Raw genomic sequence first — 21,870 nt, 5'->3', positions numbered from 1 at the left:
AGTTTTATTTACACTAGAACAAACAATTGCGAACAAATAAATGTGCACATTACAGTTTTTGTCAGTGCAATTGTGTGGGCGGCACCATCATTCATTATTTACTAGTAATGATGGATGTTGCCGTGTGTTGAGGCCTGTGCAAACACACCATGTTTATTGTGTGGCAAGACAAAACGCTGAGATTGACTACAATCCTATGAAAACTTTATATGACCTCTAATAGCAGGAGACACACATGTTGCTGAATATAAACTACACCAGACAGTTTTCACCTGAAATTTGTGACATTATTTTTCTTTTCATTTTTTATTATCTATTTATTTATTTTTGTTGTGTGTGATATTTACTGAAAAATATTAATACTGGTGTTTGTTCATTTCTGTGGTATTTCTTTTTTTTTTATTTTAACTTTTGTTGTGGGTGATATTTACTGAACAACATTAATGCCACAATTGTTGTTGTTAAATTTTCAGTCAGTTCAACCTGCTGAGATATTTACAGACAGAATCCAGTTGAGCAACCTTTATCAGACATTTTATTTATTTATTTCAATAAATTTTTTTGATTCATTTTTGTTGTGGTTGATTTTAACTGAACAACATTAACGTCAAATGTTTTTGTTATTAATTTTTCAGTCAATTTGTTTTTGTTTTTTGTTACATTTTTAATTCAGTTTTTATTAGATTTTATTGTGTTTCCTTTGGGTGATAAGCAAATATTTACTGAAAAAATATGAATATAAAATTTGTTATCATTACTTTTATTAGTCAGTTCAACCTATTCTAGAAACAAAGTTGCAGCTAGCTGAGATGAAACTGTTTACAAAATGAGTGTAGTTTCTGAGTCTCCTTAGTTACGATGCTGTTGCTAGCGCCAGGGACTGAAGCTCAGTGCTCTCGCCTTTGATTGGCTCATCCCCCCCTGTGCTCATCTCCCATTGGTCACTTTTTTAAATACGTTTCCCTCATTGCATAGCTAGCTCCCCCTTTTTACTAGAATCTAAACACCGTTCAAAAAAAAAAAAAGGTTAGATAATATAGTACATGGGTTTGCCCGCCTGATCTGTGGAAAAGCAGTTTTGGGATATTTTGTAGTGGATTATTTCTACCCGTTGATGAATTGAAAAGAAAGGTAAGAGGGAAATCTTTCTGCAGGATTATGTATTGTGTGATGCTCGCAAGGACGGGAATCTGTTGACATTTTTTTTCTCCACATTCGGCGCCATTTTCAGACATTCCATTCACGCGCACCTGCTCACCCATTATGACTGACGAGTTCAAATTTATTTTGATAGACAGCTGTCAAAATACCACAAAAGGGTTAACATTACAGCTGTTTGATGAGTGTTGTGATTTATTGCTTTTGTTTCGGTGCACTGTTGTGGGATAGTCCGTATATCCCTTATGGATTGGTTAGTTCAGACTCCCAACACAAGTAAATGTCATATTTTAACGGAGAAACTAGCTTTCATTGAAAATCAAACAGCTTCTGACTGTAATTTGAGGTAACGGCTCGAGAAAGCGACCAGTCCCAGCTGCGTGGGAAATTGTCGCAAAAGGGAAAGAATACAGCGCATGTTTTCTTCAGACTATCAGCCTGCTGCCCCCCCTAAAACACTATGTTGCTATCTTATTGTTTATACTAAAGCTTGGTGTGCATAATACGGTTCTTACGCGGGTTGAGTACTGCTTATTAAAAGGCGCTCACGTTACCTTTGTTCCCCTTCTCATCAGTGTCTTTGTTTGTGCAAATTATGGATAATGTTTGATGGTTTGCAGGGACTGAACTGTGTTTTTCTGAAAAAAAAAAAAAAAGTTCAACATTTTGCTGTCTCTTTGCATCTTATGTGCATCCTTGGAGTCTATTGGATATGCATATTATGATATTTGGCTTTGCTAAACGGGATCTTCCATGGTTAACACTCTTGCGAAGTCAACAAATCACATGCAGTGAGTCCTGGAGACTTTACGTGGACTCCTGGTTAAAACCCACAGGGCATGTTATTGTAATCGCTGCCTTCAGTTTATTGTTTCTGTGCTTTGCCCTCAGTCTGCGACCATTCAAAAGTGTTATGCAATCAAAGCCCATTTATAAATGAAGTGCTGGAAAAAGTACAAAGTTGGAAAAAATACAGAGAAGCATAATAAAAACCGTCTTTTCTCCATGATTGAACAATGTTATGAACGCATGTGGTCTTCGTTGTTGTTCTGCCATGCTGCAAAAGCACTTGGGAATATGCATACTTATGACAGTATAGTGACATCCCCTTGTCTGCTGGGAATACACTACAGTTACACATTCTAAAGTCTTTCATGTAGTCTGTATGCTTACATGGGCAAAGTGCATATCATAATATAGTGCAGCATTTAAGTGGAGATGGAAGTTAAACGCCATCAAGCGTGTGCTTGTGAAGCATGACTAGCCATGTTGAATTAGAAATGTAGGTAACACTTCACTATAAGACGGAACCTTATGTTTTAACATTAATTAATGTATTAGGTATCATAAACAAACAATTAACAATATGCATTTTTTTTATAGCATTTATTAATCTTAGTTAATGTAAGTCAAACAAATGCAATTGTTCATTGTTAGTTCATGCTAGTTCATGTTAGGGATAATGTACAGTCAGCCAGTTGTTATCACACAATAAACCCTGACAGGGTTTGTTGTGAATTGGAGGGGTCTTGTTCTGTTGGGGTTTATTTTGTGAAAATGACCGTCTGACTCATTATTCAGCTTTTTACAAGACTACTTGCCAAATAAATAAATAAATGCACATGAAACATTGAATTGTGCTCAAATTGTGCAATTAGGTGGGAAGAAATAAGTCGCTTAACAGCTGAAATCCGCCTCTGGTTTGCCTCGGTTGTTACAGAGCAATATCTGACCAACGGATGGCACCATTGAACAATCAGAATCGAGTATTACAGAGAGCTGTGTAATAAAGTGTATTAACCAATGTTAACTTTAAAAAATTTTTTATTAGTATATGTTGAAATGAATAAATGATATGATTAATAAATGCTGTAAAAGTATTGTTCATTGTTAGTTCATGTTAACTAATGTTGATAACTAATATTAACAAATGCAACCTTATTGTAATGTGTTACCGAAATTACAGCTTTCTCATCACTGTGTGTGAGTTCATCATCCTGTTGCACCTGAAGTGTTAATTGTTCATGAATGTTTTATTGTTTGAGGCACTGGGTGTTATTATATTATACTCAAGTATAATATAAAATTATAGCCTATCATTTCAATTTTTCGATATAATATTCTTTAATATCGCTTTATTTATACTCATTGATCAGTGTTGAAGGTAGAAAACAAAATTTTATTCTCATAATCACATTTTGAATCAATTTGCTCTCTTGTTAGTGGCATCTGTTAAGGTTAGCATCACTATTACTACATCACTGTAATGATAGTTTGGTGTTTTTTTATGCTGACTTGTTTCAAATCACTGACAATTAATTACACAACTTTGAAAGAAATGTAAATATTAGCATAATTCTCTATGTCTCTACTTGTTTTCCATGTTTCAGGGTAACTGGTAATGGATAATAAGAGTAACAGATAATTGCTTTTATCAGCTGATACCAATGTTTGGGCATAAAATCGGTGCATTTCAGAGTCTCTTACTCGAAGTATTATACTTTGGCGTGAAACCCTTTCCTTTCAGGAGGTGAGGTGTGCTATTCCTAAAGTGTAAGTGTTGCAGGTTTTTGCTAGATAAATTATAAAATGGACAAAAAAAAAAGCCCATACATTTACACTGAAGGAGGGACCAAAGCCAGATCTAGAGACCAGAAGAAAAGAGTGAGTTAGGGAGGGACCAAAGCCAGATCTAGAGACCAGAGGGAGTTAGGGATGGGCTAGTAAGCAACCAACTAGCATCTGCATAGTAATGTGCTAAAAAAAAACCCAAACAGAACCTTAGCAACCACACAGCAACTTCCCGGCAGTGACTTTTACACAGACAAGCACAACTTACATTTTCTTCAGAAATATGTATTGCAATGAGATGATGAACTGCTTGCATTTCTAAATAACAATACATTTATCTCTCTTGAATATGATTTTGAACCTTCCTAATTTTGAATTTCTGTTAATATTCCCACTCTCAATGGAGCGATCTCCCCTATCCATGTGTCCATGGAGATCAGGTGCACTGTGGCACCCTGCATGACCATGTGGCCATTGACTGGTTTGATTGTTCTGAATTCATCCTCCTGAGCCCCAGTGTGTGTCTTTGTGTGTCTCATGACTCCTGTAAGGCACTTACCCTTACTACGGTCCCAGGAGGAACCTCTCTGTCCTCGTTAATTTGATGAAATTTGATCTGTCCATCAGCCCTTTGCTGGAATTGTGGAATCTTGATTGGGTCTGTCATATCCTCTTTTGTTTTTTGTTAAATACAACCACAATGGACTCTATGCTTGGCACGTAACCTACATATTTCTGCTAAAATCTCAGGGTGATAATAGGGTTGGGAACCATGAAATGGTTTACGTTCAGAACCGGTTCCGTTCTTTAAAATAATACAGGAATCCTATGATCTTCGTGACTTTCTGTTCCATTAACGGTATAACGTCCTCAAAAAGCACATTTTCCACAAGAGCCTCCAATGATCAGCATTACAAGTAACGTTTGTCTAGCTCTAGCGTACATTAACAACTACTAAGCGGAAGTGCGGATAAGATGTGGCTTGGCATAATGGTGCCGCTCATGGAGAAGTCAGAAAAAAGGTGGTTGAGCTCCAATAAGTTCAAATGCACACGATTTGAAGCTTGCAGAATGGACGAGCACTGCTGTTTCATTGTGCTTCCTCTGTGTGCAAAGTGTTTCAAGTACATAAACATCCAGTGATTGTACTGCAATTTACAAGTCAGGAATACAACAAAATAAGCCATTCATGTAACGGAGTACAAACAAACACCAGAAGATGAAGTTAGGGACTGTCCGTTGCTCAGCTGAGGTTTAAGTGTCATCCGCAGAGCGATGAAATGTCAATGAGAAAACTAGGCTATTCGTTACTTATTTTTTTATTATTATTATAATTACCCCTGAGTACACGATTAAAGCACCATATTCTTCTGAAAGAAAAAAAAAACCCAAATACAACTTTTATAAATGACGGTTATTCTGAAAGTGAAATACATATTATACTGGATAAATACAATAAACTTAACCAATATTGACCACTATTAGACACATTTTATGGTTAAAGTAAGAATCACTGTGGTAAGAAATACATTTTCGTTCACTTCTACATTTGCTGTGAAGTTGAAGTATCATCAATTGTCATATTATACAAACTTATAAAATCACAGGAATATACTTTATATAGCAATATAAACCATTATAATTACATGTGTAATACAGTCGAAAACAGGGACATTTTCTAAGCCAGTGCTGGCCTATGGTTTGTTAATATTCACCCTCATTGTGGTCGATATAACTTGAAATACACATTGTTAAACCCCTTCTCTTTACTGAATGAAGTAACTGCTGTCTAATGTCTGTAACTTTGTCCAATGTCATCTGCACAAACTCCTGGATGAAGTAGGAAGAAATAGTTTCCTGTGCTGCGTTGGATGTAAGCACGCCCCCTCAAGCAAAACGTGGAAGTGACTGCTTAGAGTCTATAACGAAAAAGTTGGAACAGTGTGGAAAATGATAATCAAAACAAAAAGGAGTGATATTGAAATTATATTCACCCTGTGCTATATTAGAAGCTAAGCACTACAACAACACAATATTTTAGGGTTTACCTTATGAATTTATTTTAAAAGTTTTTAATATAAACTAATTTCATATCAGATGATTGCAACACACTCCAAAAAAGTTGGGACAGATGATTTTTTCTTTTTCTTTCTTTTTAAAAATCTTCTCCCCTTTTCTCCCCAATTTGGAATGCCCAATTCCAAATGCGCTCTAAGTCCTCATGGTGTCGTAGTGACTTGCCTCAATCCGGGTGGTGGAGGATGAATATCAGTTGTGCCTCCGCGTCTGTGACGTAAATCCGCGTATTTTATCACGTGGCTTGTTGAGCGTATTACCGCGGAGACTTAGCACATGTGGAGGCTTCACGCTATTCTCCGTGGCATCCACGCACAACTCACCACGCACCCCACCGAAAGCAAGAACCACATTATATGACCACGAGGAGGTTGCCCCATGTGACTCTACCCTCCCTAACAACCGGGACAATTTGGTTGGTTAGGAGACCTGGCTGGAATCACTCAGCATGCCCTGATTCAAACTCATGACTCCAGAGGTGGTAGTCAGCATCTTTACTCGCTGAGCTACCCAGGCCCCTGGGACATTTGATTCTTTACCACTGTGTAACATCACAATTTCTACTAAAAACACTTATTAAATGTTTTGGTACTGAAGACAAAAGTTTTATAAGTTTAGCAAGCAAAATTTCCCCCCATTCATCCATTATGCAGGTCTTCAGCTGTACAATTGTACGGAGTCTTCGTAGCCGTATTGTGTGCTTCATAATGCACCACATATTCTCAATTAGGACAGATCAGGACTGAAGTAGCCCAATCTAGCATCTGATTTCTCTGCTTAAGCAACCAGGCATTTGTAATCCAGGAAGTATATGGTTTGACATTGTCTTCCTGGAAAATGCAGGGACATCCCTGAAAAATACAGCATCTGGATGCCAGCATATGTTGCTCCAAAGTTTGGACAAATCTTTCTGCATTAATGGTACACTCAAAGATGTGCAGGTTGCCCGTGTCATGGGCTCTGGCACACCCTCATACCATAACAGACACTTTCTTTTGCACCTGTCACTGATAACATCTTGGATGGCCTTTCCCTCTTTGGCCCGGAGAACACAGCGTACCACAAAAAAACAATTCCACTGCTCTGCTGTCCATCTTAGATGAGACCGAGCCCAGAGAAGTCAGTAAAGTCTCTCTAGCGAGTCAGTCCACTAGTGGATTTGCAGCTCCTATCTACAGGGTTTCTGTCTTATAAAGTCATAGTCTTATAAAGTCATAAATTGCCCTTTCGCAAATTAAAGCCTTAAAAAGGTCTTAAATTGGAGCAACGAGTCTTACATTCATAAGGTCATGTTATTAAATGTTGCATGAGGGATTGGTTTCTCATTGTGTTAAAGTCATTTTAAAGTAAGGAGTAATTTCTGGGCACAAATAGCCCCCATACAAAATTTGGGGTCTCTAGGACGCACTCTGTAGCACCATCTACAGTTCAGAAATTCACTTTTCTTTTGTGCATATCTTTTAAATTTAAAGTTCATGTTTTTATTGTCATGTGCGTATGCTAAAAAGTTACACTGTTCAATCAAATTGTTACTTAGTTTGTCAGCCCAATGTTCAGCAATAATAATAAAAAAATAAAATAAAAATATGACAATAAATGCAGATCATGGCAGCCATTTGTGTTTAACCATTTGTCCTAGAAATAAAATTATTTTTGAATGAAATTACGCTTCTCCTGTTGATAAATGCACAGTACATTAAATTAAAACTCCACTCATTACAGTGGCCGCCATCTTGGATTATGATGTTTATCATTTATTCACTACTTTTCCTTCAAACTTTGCCCAATTTGCCTAAACAGTGACTCCAGACTGATCCTAACAGAATGAATAATACATTCTGAAAAGTAATGTTAACACAAATGTAACATGATCGAAGTAAAACAGGAAGTGGGGCTATATCTTGGCAACTGTTTGTTGTATTGAAATTAAACTATGCTGTCAGGACCATGATCTGAGGGTACATGCAACATTTGGTGATAGCCCTACCTACAGGTCAAGAAATACAAAAAGTATATTTTTGCATGTAACTTTTGAACCATAGGTCCTAAAATCATGAGTTTGGTATTTATGGATTTCTTGGATCATGAGGATGTCAACGATACCCATATCAGCCATATATTATTTTTCCCATATCAGCCATACTGCCTCTCCTGCATATTGATAATTATCAAAACGTTAAATGTCTTAAGAATTCATTGTCAGATTTAGAAGAATTTGTGTATGCATCATTAACATCATGTCCTGAACGCACCTGAGCATTTTGGAGACAGTGCCACCTATAGTTCAAAAGATAAGAAGGTAAAAGTTTTTTACACATTCTCGTGGTTGAGGGCAGAGGTGTTCAAGCCTTATTATGTTACTTTTTTGTAAAATGTATTAAAAAGTAATGGACATCTGTTAAATTGCGTTTTTAAACTGTGAACTGTATACATAATTTATGACTGTTCTTGTGCTCCCTAGGAATTTCTGTTTACAGAATGATGTGATGACATATTGTTCCCTTGGACTTATTATCTAAATTTCCTTTAGTCGGTCTGAAAAAGGTCTTAAAAAAAGTCTTAAATTCACCTTCATAAAACGATTTTAGCATTCTGAAGCTTTTACATGACTGAGCCATTGCATTAGCCACGCCCCCTCATTCCAAAACCCGCCCTCCAAAGATAATTTGAAGGTTGTTCCCATGGCTGTCAAATTCAACAGTGGCACAATAGCGCCCTCAACTGACACACATAATGAATCATATCAGCCTCAATCATCCGCTTTAAATACAACACTATTAGAATGAGCAAATAGATTTACACGTAAAAAGCATCAATGTCTGCGGACACATTTTTGTTTGCTGTTTACAAAGTCTACAGCTGTCACAGATGGTGAGATATCTCATTACACTTATTTCATTAATATCTTTAAAGGAGTAGGAATATTTTTGTACATTTTTCCCTGAAAAAAATAGCTTACAGCCCATTTAACCCCAGAACTGCTGCTTTTCTTGTAATATAATTTTGCATAAATGTCGCCACAGTTCCATAATTTTTATGAGATCTGACTCATTGAAACATACTGTAACACAGTTAAAGGATGGGCAAGGAGGAGGCGAGAACCGGCTTGTCAACATAAATGATATTTAATTAAACTCAAACCAAAAGTATAAACAAACACACACATTCTCTCTCTCTCGAACCATCGTCACCTGCCGCCATTATCCCTTGCGTGCCTCATCAGGCCGATTGGGGACCAGACGCGCGATATTCCAACCCGACCCTGCCCCCCCTCCGCTCCACACATACCAACTCCCTGCATTTTTAATGTGTTTTCCTTATTTCTGTTTATATAGCATACATTGGGGTCAATCAGGCAAGAGTTTTCTGTGTCATTCACACTGTCACCGAGCCCAGGGTGAGCAGAAAGACAGGACTGTGAGACATCCAGCTGCTTGCTCTCGCTACATCAGTACATCTATTGAGAGAGAGATAACCTCTGTGTAATCCTGCACAGGAGCAAGATTAGATTTAAAGCGGCTTTCCAGTCTTAAGCTCGCTTTTTGCATCCAGTTACAAAAGCCCACAACAGTCAGCCTCTGTACTACACTGTTTACTCACTGTCTTTCTGACGTTTAGTGTCACTATCTCCTCAAAGTGTCGATGTGAGTGTGAACGCAGTGTAGATGAGATTCAAGGTGGGGTAGCACTGGGTCAAGATAAGTTCTATCAGAAAGTATCGAGATAATGGGAATAATATGAACAAAAACTTATCGACTGTATTTGGCGGAAGCTCTGTCCTACGGTTCAGGGCTCTGCTGCTGCATGAAACGTCAGATCCTGCCGAAGGCATTGACGGCAGGGGAGCGGAGCTAAACCCCGCCCAGGATGGGACCTAAACTGGTGGAGATGGGATGGGATGAGTTGTGAAAACACGGAAGTATGTGAACAATGAGAGTAGGGTTGCCAATTTTTAAGTTGTTAAATAAGAGACACATAAACGTGGGTGTGGAGTTGTGGGGGGATCACGGCCTAACCATGTCCTCCACTGTTTTAGCAATAAATGTGTTTAGATTTAATATGTGTTATTAATAAACATTTGATATCCTTTCTTATATGCTAAAATGAGAACTTTCCTGACCCATGACTTTTAAAAAAAATTCATATTTTTATGTTAAAAATATATTTATTTTAATTTTCTTGATTATTTGTCTTCTTTACCTTATTCTTATACATTTTGGTTGGTTTATATGTATTTATTTATTTTTATAATTTTATCTATTTTATTTTATTTGTTTCTTTTTTTTTCTTCTCCTGTAATTGTTTTTATGACTCAGTGATTGTATTCATATATTGTTTAATCTTAATGAACATTTATATAGAAAGAAATCCACAGTTCCCTTCTGTCACTCACTCAACGTTGTGTCGAATGAAGTGACACAAGGTGTCTTCCTGGGACGGCAAACGTACCTCTGAACCTGAGAAAAGGCCAATGTCGCGATCTACGGCACTTTTCTAGCTGGCGTTCTCTCTCTCTGCACGCTGTGCAGTCTACGCCCCTGGGCGCTTCGACAGCGCTTTTCACTGTTAAAAGAATGTTCTCCTCCTAAAAGAGTTTTGATTTCTCTAAAAGAGTGTGAGTTTTCCACTCACAAAAGAGCAATACACAGTGGCTTTGAACGTCCTTTTCAGGACGCGTCTTTTTCAAGATGCCTTTCTGCCCCTGTGTTGTTCCTGGATGCGGTCAATTTCTCTCGAAGACCGATGGCCGCCTTCGGGCCAACCCGCCCAGTCTGAGGCGGATGCGCAGATGGCCGATGTGCTTGTCAGGGCTGCCATGAGCGTGGGCTTGGACTGGAACCCTCCGTCCTCCCCACAGCCTTCGCGGCCCCGGGAGGAGGCAGACCCAGCCCTTTCGTTGCTCTGTCCGGTACGTGCTTTGCGTATCTATTTGTACCGCACGCAGAGCTTTAGATGTTCTGAGCAGCTCTTTGTCTGCTTCGGTGGACAGCGGAAATGGAACGCCGTCTCCAAACAGAGGTTAGCTCACTGGGTCGTTGATGCTATTTCTTTAGCTTATCACACCCAGGCCGTGCCCGCCCCCTTGTGGGTTCAAGCACACTCTACGATAAGTGTGGCATCCTCGTGGGCACTGGCCCATGGCACCTCATTAGCAGACATCTGCAGAGCAGCGGGCTGGGCAACACCCAATTCCATTGCCAGATTTTACAATCTCAGGGTTGAGTCGGTCTCGTCCCGTGGTTTGTCAGGTCCAAGCCGGTTGAACTCGGTAATGCGGTACAACCGACTGGGTGCCTTCTATCCCAGGTTAGCCTCTAAGTGCCGCTCCCTGGATGTTCTCCTCCCTAGCCTTCTGGCCTGTGAATTCAGCGGAGCAATTCACGTCCAGACCCACTACGAGTCACAGGTGCTCTGTACTGGGGTCGGGCTCCACGGGCTTAGTTCCCTTTTCAGGCAAACTCCCTGTTATGTATTCCCCGCGGTACTTTCCCTCTGTTGGCAGACCCGCGTTTCCCTTGGGAAGCCCAGCTCGGTCGCGGTGCTTGTAGAGTCCCCCCTCATTTGGCTGGACCTACCACCGCGCCATTTCCCACGTACGGCTTCACAACCCTCGTGATGTATTTGCCACATGTAACCTCCCACTACACTGGGCAGGATGTGGACTCCGCAGGGTCTTTTCCCCCTGAAAGAATAGGACCGGGAAAGACCACCTTCCCCAACGCTTTTCATAGCGTTAAGATAGCCCCAGCCGCTTCACGTCCTATGTGAGAGACATAGTGAGAGAGAAGACCGTGGCTGCTGGGCTTGCTCCCATGCTAGTCATGTAGCACCTGTTCCCCGCCTCAGGGGTCGGGGAATCTAAGGTCTGTATGTGACATCTCTTTGGGGGCGTTGGGGAGGGTTACGTGCAGCCGACACAGGTGCCTCTAGCACGCAGTAGCCTGCTTGCACCTGTCTCGACAGTTCACGTAACACGGTCAGTGCGTGCCGTTTTTATATGGGACACCTTGTGTCACTTAATTCGACACAACGTCGAGTGAGTGACAGAAGGGGAACGTCATGGTTACTGTTGTAACCTCCGTTCCCCGAGGGAAGGAACGAGAAGTTGTGTCCCTCCTGCCACAGCACTAGACTTACAACTGTAAACGGCCGTACCTTATTTTCGGCTCCTCAGTGTAAAATCCTGACTGGCACTTGCTGCCCCGCTTACCTTTATACCTGTATGTCTGGGGCGGGGCATGGAAATTCTGTCCGCCAACTTGACATTGGCCTTTTCTCAGGTTCAGAGGTACGTTTGGCGTCCTAGGAAGACCCCTTGTGTCACTTCATTTGACACAACGTCTCGTTCTCTCCCTCTGGGAACGGAGGTTACAACAGTAACCATGACGTTTTACCACACCCTCCACAGCATTAGCTCATTTTAGCGCAATGTGTGGACATTTCAGATGGTCCCTTACCCACCGTAGGGCAATTTACAAACTTATATAAATGTTAAATTAGCGGCCTGGAAAGATTTCAACATGATGCCATCTGACCAGCTTAAATACAGGGCAATTCACATCCCGTATTGATTCAATACGGGACGCATCATTTTATCTTTAAATACGGGACGGCTTTTAAAGTGGAGGCTGTATTGTGATTGGATGTGATGCTTGATGAATGAATCCTGAGATCTTACATTTACATTTTCATTTACATTTATTCATTTGGCAGACGCTTCTATCCAAAGCGACTTCCTGCTAGAACTACGCTTACGCTTACATGGATATTAAATGACTGTGTGCACATTGTACTGATGTGTTATAAAGGAATAGTACAGCCAAAACAATTGTAGCTCAACTGATAGAGCCTTGCACTTACATGCAAAGGACCGGGGTACGAGTCTTGAAGAGCTCGACACTTGAACCAAAAATATCATAGGAGTACCACAAAATGACATAGTTGCTTCAGCATTCACGTTATTCATGACACTATCGGTTTGGTTTAAGGTTTAGGGTAGTGAGGTTAGTTTTGTTGATTTAAAACTCAATAGAGCATTAACCTAAAAACCTAATCTGTTTGGGAGAACATTAAATTCACTTTTAGCACCACACAGTGGACATTTCACCTCGGAACTGCAGCAATACGCTTAAAGTTATTTTGCACAAATTTCAACACAGTCAAATTATTTTAAAGAGATGAGGCTGTATAAGTACTATAAAATCTTTACTACTTCTGCTCTATATTCCAAGTCTTCTGAAGCCATACAAAACATTTGTGTGAGGAACAGACTGATATTTAAATTATTACTCACTGAAAATCTTCAAAAGAAGAAGTTGCCAAAACAGCGCCAACCCGCATCTCAGAATAGCATTCTGAGATTATATTCTTCTCACCACATTACTTAAACCAGCCCATCTGGTACCAACCAGAGCATGTGAGCGAAGCGGAGCGGTGTGACGCTCAGCTCAGTATTCCGCTCTATGCACGTGCGCTCCACTCAGTCGCTCGCGTCCCAAGCGAACGCTCCACTGATGAATCGCTCACGCTCACCGGTAAAACAAATCCCGCTCAGATCCCGCTCAGACATAAAATGTCTCTGTAGGCTACTTGCTTTCTGTTTGTACTTTGTAATGAATATCTGGAATACATGTATAAATTACAGTAGCTAGGATTGTAAATAGAAGTTATTTCGGGGAGATTCTGAATAAAAGTCTGTTCAATTTATTCATTTAAATGCATTAAATTAACTTAATTATAAAACATGTCTAGCCCTTTGGCAAACTTGCCTATTAAATGCAATAACTGAAAAGGTATATTTGATTTTCGTTATTTTATTTCCTTGAACATAACTGCAGTTGCAAAACAGGCATATTAAAACGCGCACGCACACACAAACAAGATGAAATGCATGTAGAACTTCACAAAACACATCTGGACTATCATGCTCATAAAAGCACACACAGGTGAAATGCACTTAACAACATCTTATCAAAGCACACCTGGATGATTTACTGGCATTAGTAAAAGAAATGCGCGTTCTAAAGTTTAACTGCGGGTAATTGCGGTCTATTTAAAAACGTCTCAATCTTTACATCACTTTAGAATTTACTTTTAGAAACATTAGCTTGGACAAAGTATTAGGTTTCAGGCTCATGCGGTGTGCCCGGGACAGTAATCCAGTGGCGGAAAACACGCGCTGAGAACTGGGGAGTCTGGGGACGCAGGAGAGGAAAAAAAATATTTATCTCCCTTTGATTGGTAGTAGTTTTTTCTGTAAAAACTAATTTGCGTACATTATAATAGCGTACAGTACATTTTCTGTTGCCTAGGCCTACATCTAAATTATAGGCCTACCTAATTATTCGGGTCAGTTTTTTTTAAAATTTAAATTTAACAAGTGGTTCAATAACTTCTGTCTAATTTCAACTTAAAAATAGGCTACATCAACTACAATTATGTAGGCTAATTCATATTGTGAGTTGGCTATAGGTTATTTTTAGTTGCACTGATATGATGATTGCATAACGAATTAACAATTCGTTCCAACCTGACTTCAGCATGTTTTAATAATTAATTTCCTAATTTTATTTAAATCGTACAAAATTAACAATATAATATTTCGATCCATGTTTTAGTAAATCGTGACCACGTTGTAATAATTTGTTTCCTTGTTTTAATGAAACGAGAGTAGCCTACGAATTAGTTCAACATGGCCACGATTTACTAAACCAGGGAACGATTTAAGAATTTGTAGAAACAAATTTAATTCATGGCCACCCTAAATGAGAGAACGAATTCTTAATTCATGGGAAGTTGGGAACGAAATGTTAATTTGTATATTACAATATATTTTTGTCTGCATGTCATGAGAGGGGCTCAGTACAACAGCCTACCTTACCCATTTATCTATTAATTTATTTTCGAATGGTATAGGCTATAGCTCACCTTTTGCTGCACTACCATGTTTGCGTAGCACATCCTCCTGCTTTCTGGCAATGTGACGCTTTATATTCCAATATGAATCTTTGCTAACTCTCACAGTCTCTCCACACTCCCTTTCAATTTCTTCTCCCTGCTCGTTCTTAACTGTGATTTTTACTGTGCATTTATGCATAAGGCTCGCAACTTCCTTAAAACAATATTTGAACTCCATAACCAACCCACTATTGCTTTAGATAATTCACCGATTCTCGAACTAGCAAATCACAATAGGGCATTCCGGGTGGAGCGAGCGGCGCTGAGCGGACGGAGCGAGCGGAGCGGAATCTTCAGAAAGGCGCTCTCCGCTCAGGAGGAAGTATTACCGCTCACCTCCCCGCTACGCTCACGCTCCGCTACGCTCACATGCTCTGGTACCAACAATCATCCATGCGATTATCTAATCAGCCAATTGTGTGGCTGCATTATATAAAATCATGCAGATAAGGGTCAGGAATGTCAGTTAATTTTCACATCAACCACATGAATAGAATGGGAAAAAAAAATATTTTAGTTATTTGAACCGTGGTATGATTGTTGGTGCCAGATGTGCTGGTTTGAGTATTTCTGTAACTGCTGATCTTCTTGGATTTTCATGCACAGCAGTGTCTAGAATTTACTCTGAATGGTGCCAAAACAAAAAACATCCAGTTAGCAGCAGTTCTGAGGATGGAAATGCTTTGTTGATGAGAGAGATCAACAGAGAATGGCCAGACTGGTTTGAACTGACAAAGTCTACAGTAACTCAGATAACCACTCTGTACAATTGTGATGAGAAGAATATCATCTCAGAATGCTATTCTGAGATGCGGGTTGGTGCTGTTTTGGCGGCACGAAGGGGACATACACAATATTAGGCTGGTGGTTTTAATGTTGTGGTTGATCAGTGTATATTATACAAATATATACATATTTCTAAATTAATTTTCCCTTTAAGATGAAAGTGGCAGGTTTGTGTTGCTGTAGCTTTAAATATATTTGTGTGATGTCTATCCATGAGTTAAATCTGTGTACTGGCACTGTCAGTGTCATATGACTCCTTGGACTTGTGCACACCCAATCCTGGGGATTCCACTTCCTGTTTTATGCCCTATCAGCATCTCCTGCCCCTGCCAGCTACTCAGAGAGCAGAATTCCAGTGCTGGAGCTGTTATTCCTGGGGATTAAACCTGAGATTTCCAGCACACTCACTGTTACTTTTTCCTCTCACTCTATTTCTCTTTATCTCGACTAAACTTTGTAGATAAAGTTTAAAGCTCATGCCAGTGCTCTACAGTATTAAAATGCATGTATGTTTAAAATGTGTATTAAAGATCAGTCTTTTAGCCAGTCTCAGTCTCATGGGTTCATAATAACTCACACATAACATACTGGCTCACTCACAGCACTGGCTACCTTGGACAGCGCAGATACACTCTAATCTCTGCCAAGTTCTGTTGTTTTGAATACAACGTCCAACTACAGTAAGCCCAGGATAACAAAATTAGCCTTTTCTGGTTGAGTCCAATTTTATAGAAGTTTTGTTTAGTGTTCACTTGGGCAGACTTCAGTGTTTTTACAACACCGCAATAGACTGCAGATGCATAGTGCAGATTTTAAAAAGGCAGCACATATAGAGATTAAAGGAGATTTTACAGTTTGTTCTAGATGTGTTTTATCTGTAGTTTTCTGAACATACAGTACATTTCATTTAATCAAACATACTTTTGGTATCCAGTATCATTTACTTGACTTTTGGAGATTTTGTGGCTTTAAGTTAGGGTTGGGTAAGGAATTAAGAATGATTCCTGTTCTGATGTCGATTCCACTTTACGATTCTGGTTTCTTTACAGTTCCATTAACAACTCGTTTAGTACTTCTGAGGAGGGCCGGCCTGTTGGTTTGTGGGATCCTAGGTGAAATCCTTAAAAAAGGCCAACCGGTGTAAAAATTATCTAATGATTTAAAACATCCATAGAACCACTGCAAACATGATGGGTTTTTTTTTTAAGAGAAAGGACTTAAAAAATAAGCACTAGCTCGATAGATAACAAATAATGTATCCAATTTTGGGAGAACTATCCTTTAATTCAATAACCAGTCCAAGTAATGTACAAGTGTTTTTGATTTACTAAAAAGAACCGACACACAAGAGTCTTTCGTTCGGGAATGAGTCTACTGTACACTGGTCATGCTGTGTGTTCCAGTTCTCGGTTCCCATTTTGTCCATTGAATTGCTCTCTTCAATGGGAATGTGTCTCTCCCTAATATCAATATTTTAAAAGTTAAAAGGTGAAGAGTGTCATTTTTTGAAGTATGTCGAAGTGGCTCACATTCTGATATGATTGACCTCTTCATCTCACACGAGTGGTAAAGATACATATGTTTCAAAATTACTCTTCATTTCTTTAGAATTAAAACTTTTTAAATGAGGAAAAATTGCGGAGTGAATCTTTAAAGTTGAAGTGTGTAATTTGTTTTATAAAGAGCCAATAAACCAATACAATATAGAGGAAGAGTTTTGGAAGCTTGCATAAAAATGATCATTATTTCTGTAATTCTGTTTGGTACTAGTGCCACAGACATTACAAACTTCAGCTTTAACTGTGAAAATGGGTCAGATTCCATACTGAACTGCTCTTAGACCATACCATAAAATGTATCACGATTTCTAAAGGTTAAGCTGACTAGAATCTAGTGGTTTGTAAATGTGTGCAGATTGGATTTCAGGTGCATTCTTTATTCTGATCTTCCAGAAAATTGCAGAAAGAGACTAAGGATAAAGTGTGAAGATTAAAATTCTTGATGTGTCCAATGTAACCAGACCCTTTGAAAGTGACTCATATGTGGAGTCAATAATTGTTTGTACTTCTCAAAAGAGGGTCTCTGAGGGTCTTGGGCAGGTCAGAGGCGAAGGGTCTCGCACATGTTCACTTTTCATGGTCTCTGGGGGGCCAACACCCCCCACACACACACACACACACCATCTGTCACCTCTGCACCATCTGACAATATGAGCTAGCTGCTGCAAGTTTGTACAATGTTGTTTTGTATGTGTGTTTCCTGTTCCTGTTAGAGTGCATTGAACTATAACAAAGTTTTTGAGTGTATGTAGCAATCTATAATTAGATGAAGATGGTGTGTGTGTGTGTTGGATGCATAAGAGGATGATGGAGTGTTTGTGTGCAACTGTGTGTTTAGATGAGTTGTAAGTAGATGATGTTGTGTGTGTGGGCAGGCTTGTGTTTAAATGTGGATGATGTTGTGTATGTGAAGTATATAATTGAGTGAGCTAAAATAAGACAAAGTTGTGTGTGTGCACATGCAATTATGGGATAAAAGTGTTTTGGTTCACAAGAGCACTTGTGTGTGTGTTTTAAAGGAGTTTTAAGTGATGTTATTTGCATAAGAGAGTTGTGTGGTGAATTGATGGATGGCAGATGCAGCTGAGAGATATATCTGTGTGTGTGTGTGTGTGTGTGTGTGTGTGTGTGTGTGTGTGTGTGTGTGTGTGTGTGTGTGTGTGTGAGGGGAGGGTATGTTTAGGAGTGGATTAGTCTCAGCACAGCGGTGTTAGTGGCCACACAATCTAAACAAAAGCAGAACTAGATATAGTTTGTATTGAATGTATATTTTATTTTGTATATTGTTATTATTTTTATTAACATTACAGGCATCTTATTTTGTCACTGGTTTCTTTATTTCAATTTCTTTCTTTCTTTCTTTATTATCAGTACTAGCACAATTTGTGTCACCTTGTTTTTATTTAGATGCTTTGGAAATATAATATTTTAAACTCATCAATGTTTGTGTTTGGTAAATAGTGCTTGGTTTGCGAATAAAGGCATAATCTATAATGATTGACAGTGACTTGAAAGGTTAGTTCACCCAAAAATGGAAATTCTCTTATCATTTCTTATCTCATGATATCCCAGGTGTGTATGACTTTCTTTCTTCACCAGCACACATTTAAAAAAAAAAAAATAATACAAATATCTCAGCTCAGTAGGTCCTTAAAATGCAAGTGGATTGTGATTCGACTTTTAAAGCTCCAAAAATTATAGATAGTCGGCATAAACATCATCCAATGTAGCGGTTAAATTAATGTCTTCTAAAGCATTATGATAGATGATATGATTTTTGGTGTGAAAAAGATCAATATTTAAGTACTTTTTAACCATAATCCAATGCTTCCGTTACACTTCACGAGAGGGTGGAAATCACGCATTCTCTCGTGTGATGTATACGTGTTGCCATGTTACGGACGTAATCTCACGTCAAGTCTGAATTTCTGAAATTGTGCAAAATAATAACAATAATTTATTATTAATAATAATAGTATTATTATTAATTTAACAAACAACAAAATAAATGATAAAGTTTCAAACATTTTAAAACTTTTGCATATATGAATTGTCTATTTTAAATGACTGTTTTAAATGGTTTAGGGATTGTTTATAAGGCTACAGACAACAGTTTGCTTGAATAAGTAGGCTTACATTCTTACATTCAGAGAAAAGAGAAAAATGGTGAATACATCCATCTGAAATGGCATAGGAATAATTAATAATGTTTCTCTCAATCTAGTTAATATGGCAAGGAAATACCTAGCGTACTGACGGAGCTAGGGCTGGGTATCGAGTTTGATACATTTTAGGCACCGACCGAATTGCCTCTAAACAATCGAGTATCCAAAAATGTCTTGTCATTCGGTACCACCGGGAAAAGCAGTAATGATTCTGAATGTGTCAGAAAAACCAACAAGAGACTGTCTGAACATTTTGTTAATTTATAGAGAAATGCACATTATTGAGCAAACAGACGATGATCTCGGGGATCGACGATGGTCAAAGTGATCGCCAATAGCTGATGCCTTTGACCATGTCAAGACGATGTTTGGCTTGTTTTCCCATTAATCTATTAAATTATTATTATTAGACTATTATTATTATTATCAAATTAATATAACAAATAATTTTCCCGTAGACACAAAGACACACGTTTGAAGAAACACTCTTTATTATATTATTAAGTACAGATGACAGAAAAGCCGTATATGGGCATATATGACGCGCTAATACGGAGGCGTGCAGTCTCCTGGAACACACGCATCTAAGGATCTCACTCTTTGTTTCTGCCTTACGATTAGTATTTTTTATGAGTGCTGCAAATGACCGCAGACATCTCAGCTCAAGAGGTGCTTTGAGTTCAGTTCACTTTATTTCCACAGAGCGGTTTATTGTGAACGCAACTCTGCAGCCTGTAAAATAATACAAACTATATAAAATAATACAAAAACACATTCACCTCGAACCATGATTTATATTTCAGTGATTATTATCATCATTATAATTATTATTTTTACATTTATAACTGTTTTTATGTCTTCATTTGTGCAAGTAATTTTCCACCTGCATGTTTAGACAGATTCTTGCCTGGCGGTAAATGGAAAGGTGGTTACGATATATATATATATATATATATATATATATATATATATATATATATATATATATATATATTATTTTATCACTTTATTTATTTATTTGCTGTTTCGTTTGGAGTGCAATTTGAATTTAGAAATGTATTTGATTTAAGTTTTTCGTTTTTTAAATAAATTATTTAATTTTCAATGCAAAATCAATAAAGCTATGGAAAATTTTGAAGGAGGGAACTAAATGATTTTATTCACACACAATATATTTTCCTGGATAACGAAATACCCGACAGGTAGAGAATGCATGGATGAAGCCTCTTTACCAGAGAGATGTTCACAACTGTTGTAAAGCCATCTTTCAAAAAGTTGAACAACATATTTTAAATTCACTTATTTTTTTCCAGTTTCATTTGAACTTTTAGTTAAAATAAATAAAGAAATAAGTTCAAAGTTTGAAATCAAGGTGTCTTGCTTTATTGTGTAAGCTTAACCCTAACATCCAACCAGCGCTAATACTGGTGTTCATCGTTTTACTATGGAGTTGTTTTCGACCAAAGTACCAAAAAAAGTATCGTTTTGGAACCGGTATTGAAGTCAAGGTATCGTATCGGTATCGACATCGAAACTTTTTGAACGTTACCCATGTTGTTACAATGAGCAGCACGTCTGAAACCTGTCCAGTAGTAAATTACATGCACATATCCTCTCTTACTGTCAGCTAACAACATAAAAGCACCTCTTAGACATGTTTTTTGTGCCAAAAGTATTTTATTGATATCAAGTGTGAATATCTGTATAAAATATAGGTAAAACCGATTATTGGTCGATCTCTAGTTAGGGCTGTCAATTGGGCAGAGAATCTAAATTGAAATGTTTACCTTAAATATTTTCAAAATTCCAATTAAATTAGAATTTTAAAGTCAGCTGATTTTTAAATTGACGTTTTTCCTTGGTCCACAAGAGGGCGCATTGAATACATAAACCATACAGCACCATGTTATATTATTGCAAAGAACATTCCTTGATGTTAAAAAAATAATTTAATTATCAACTAATGTGCATAAAATAAATAAATAAAAAGCTTTTGTCATTCATATTTTCCAATTTTAAGTCAAAAGTCAAATGAGTTGGGTAAATGCTTCAATAGGCAGTCCATATGGTGTCACACTTGCACTGATGCCACAGTATACTACCCCAGACACAAACTATAAATACAGTGAAATACCACATTGTTTTTTTATTCATTACAGTTGTATGTAGAGTAGCAATATTCCAAGATAGCAGAGGTATTAGGCTGAACTTGGTGGTGAAGCTGCTCAGACTATGAGCACAGGCCAGGGGCTGTTCAATCAGAATGGAACCGAATGCGAGGATCTTGAGACACACATTTCCAAGTTGAACATCTTTCCTGACAAAATGTTTAAAAAAACTCACTGTTTAATCTGAGAAACACTTATTAGAGAGCAAGACGCAACAAACAATTACCTCCACCAACTCTAAGGGGCTGTTCACACCGAACGCTTTTGCAACCATCTATTTGTTTTTCTATGTAAACACGCGCTAGACAAACGTCTTTGTTTCCATTTGTTTTTGTTTATTCAGCGTCTCGGGCAGGACCGCTGTTTTTTAGATGATGCGTCTAATTATAAAGAAATTTAAAAAGCATCTTGAGACACCTGCTTTCTGTT

The 21,870-nt window shown here is 38.3% G+C and overlaps 1 protein-coding gene across 9 annotated transcripts in view; it reads left to right on the top strand.

Moving 5' to 3' along the window:
• The first annotated feature begins 1,012 nt into the window (after positions 1 to 1,012).
• Positions 1,013 to 21,870, top strand: part of LOC127650561 (protein 4.1-like) — a 79,370-nt gene continuing 58,512 nt past the window's right edge. For all 9 annotated transcript variants that reach the window (XM_052136061.1, XM_052136059.1, XM_052136058.1 and 6 more), the window contains exon 1: positions 1,013 to 1,131. The gene's annotated coding sequence lies outside the window, so the exon portion shown is untranslated. The remainder of the gene's footprint in view (positions 1,132 to 21,870) is intronic.

The sequence above is a fragment of the Xyrauchen texanus genome, chromosome 10, assembly GCF_025860055.1.
Source record: "Xyrauchen texanus isolate HMW12.3.18 chromosome 10, RBS_HiC_50CHRs, whole genome shotgun sequence".
NCBI classification, from domain to species: Eukaryota; Metazoa; Chordata; class Actinopteri; order Cypriniformes; family Catostomidae; genus Xyrauchen; species Xyrauchen texanus.
The sequence above is the reverse complement of the archived record's forward strand: the minus strand, read 5'-3'. Positions and strand labels throughout refer to the sequence as shown.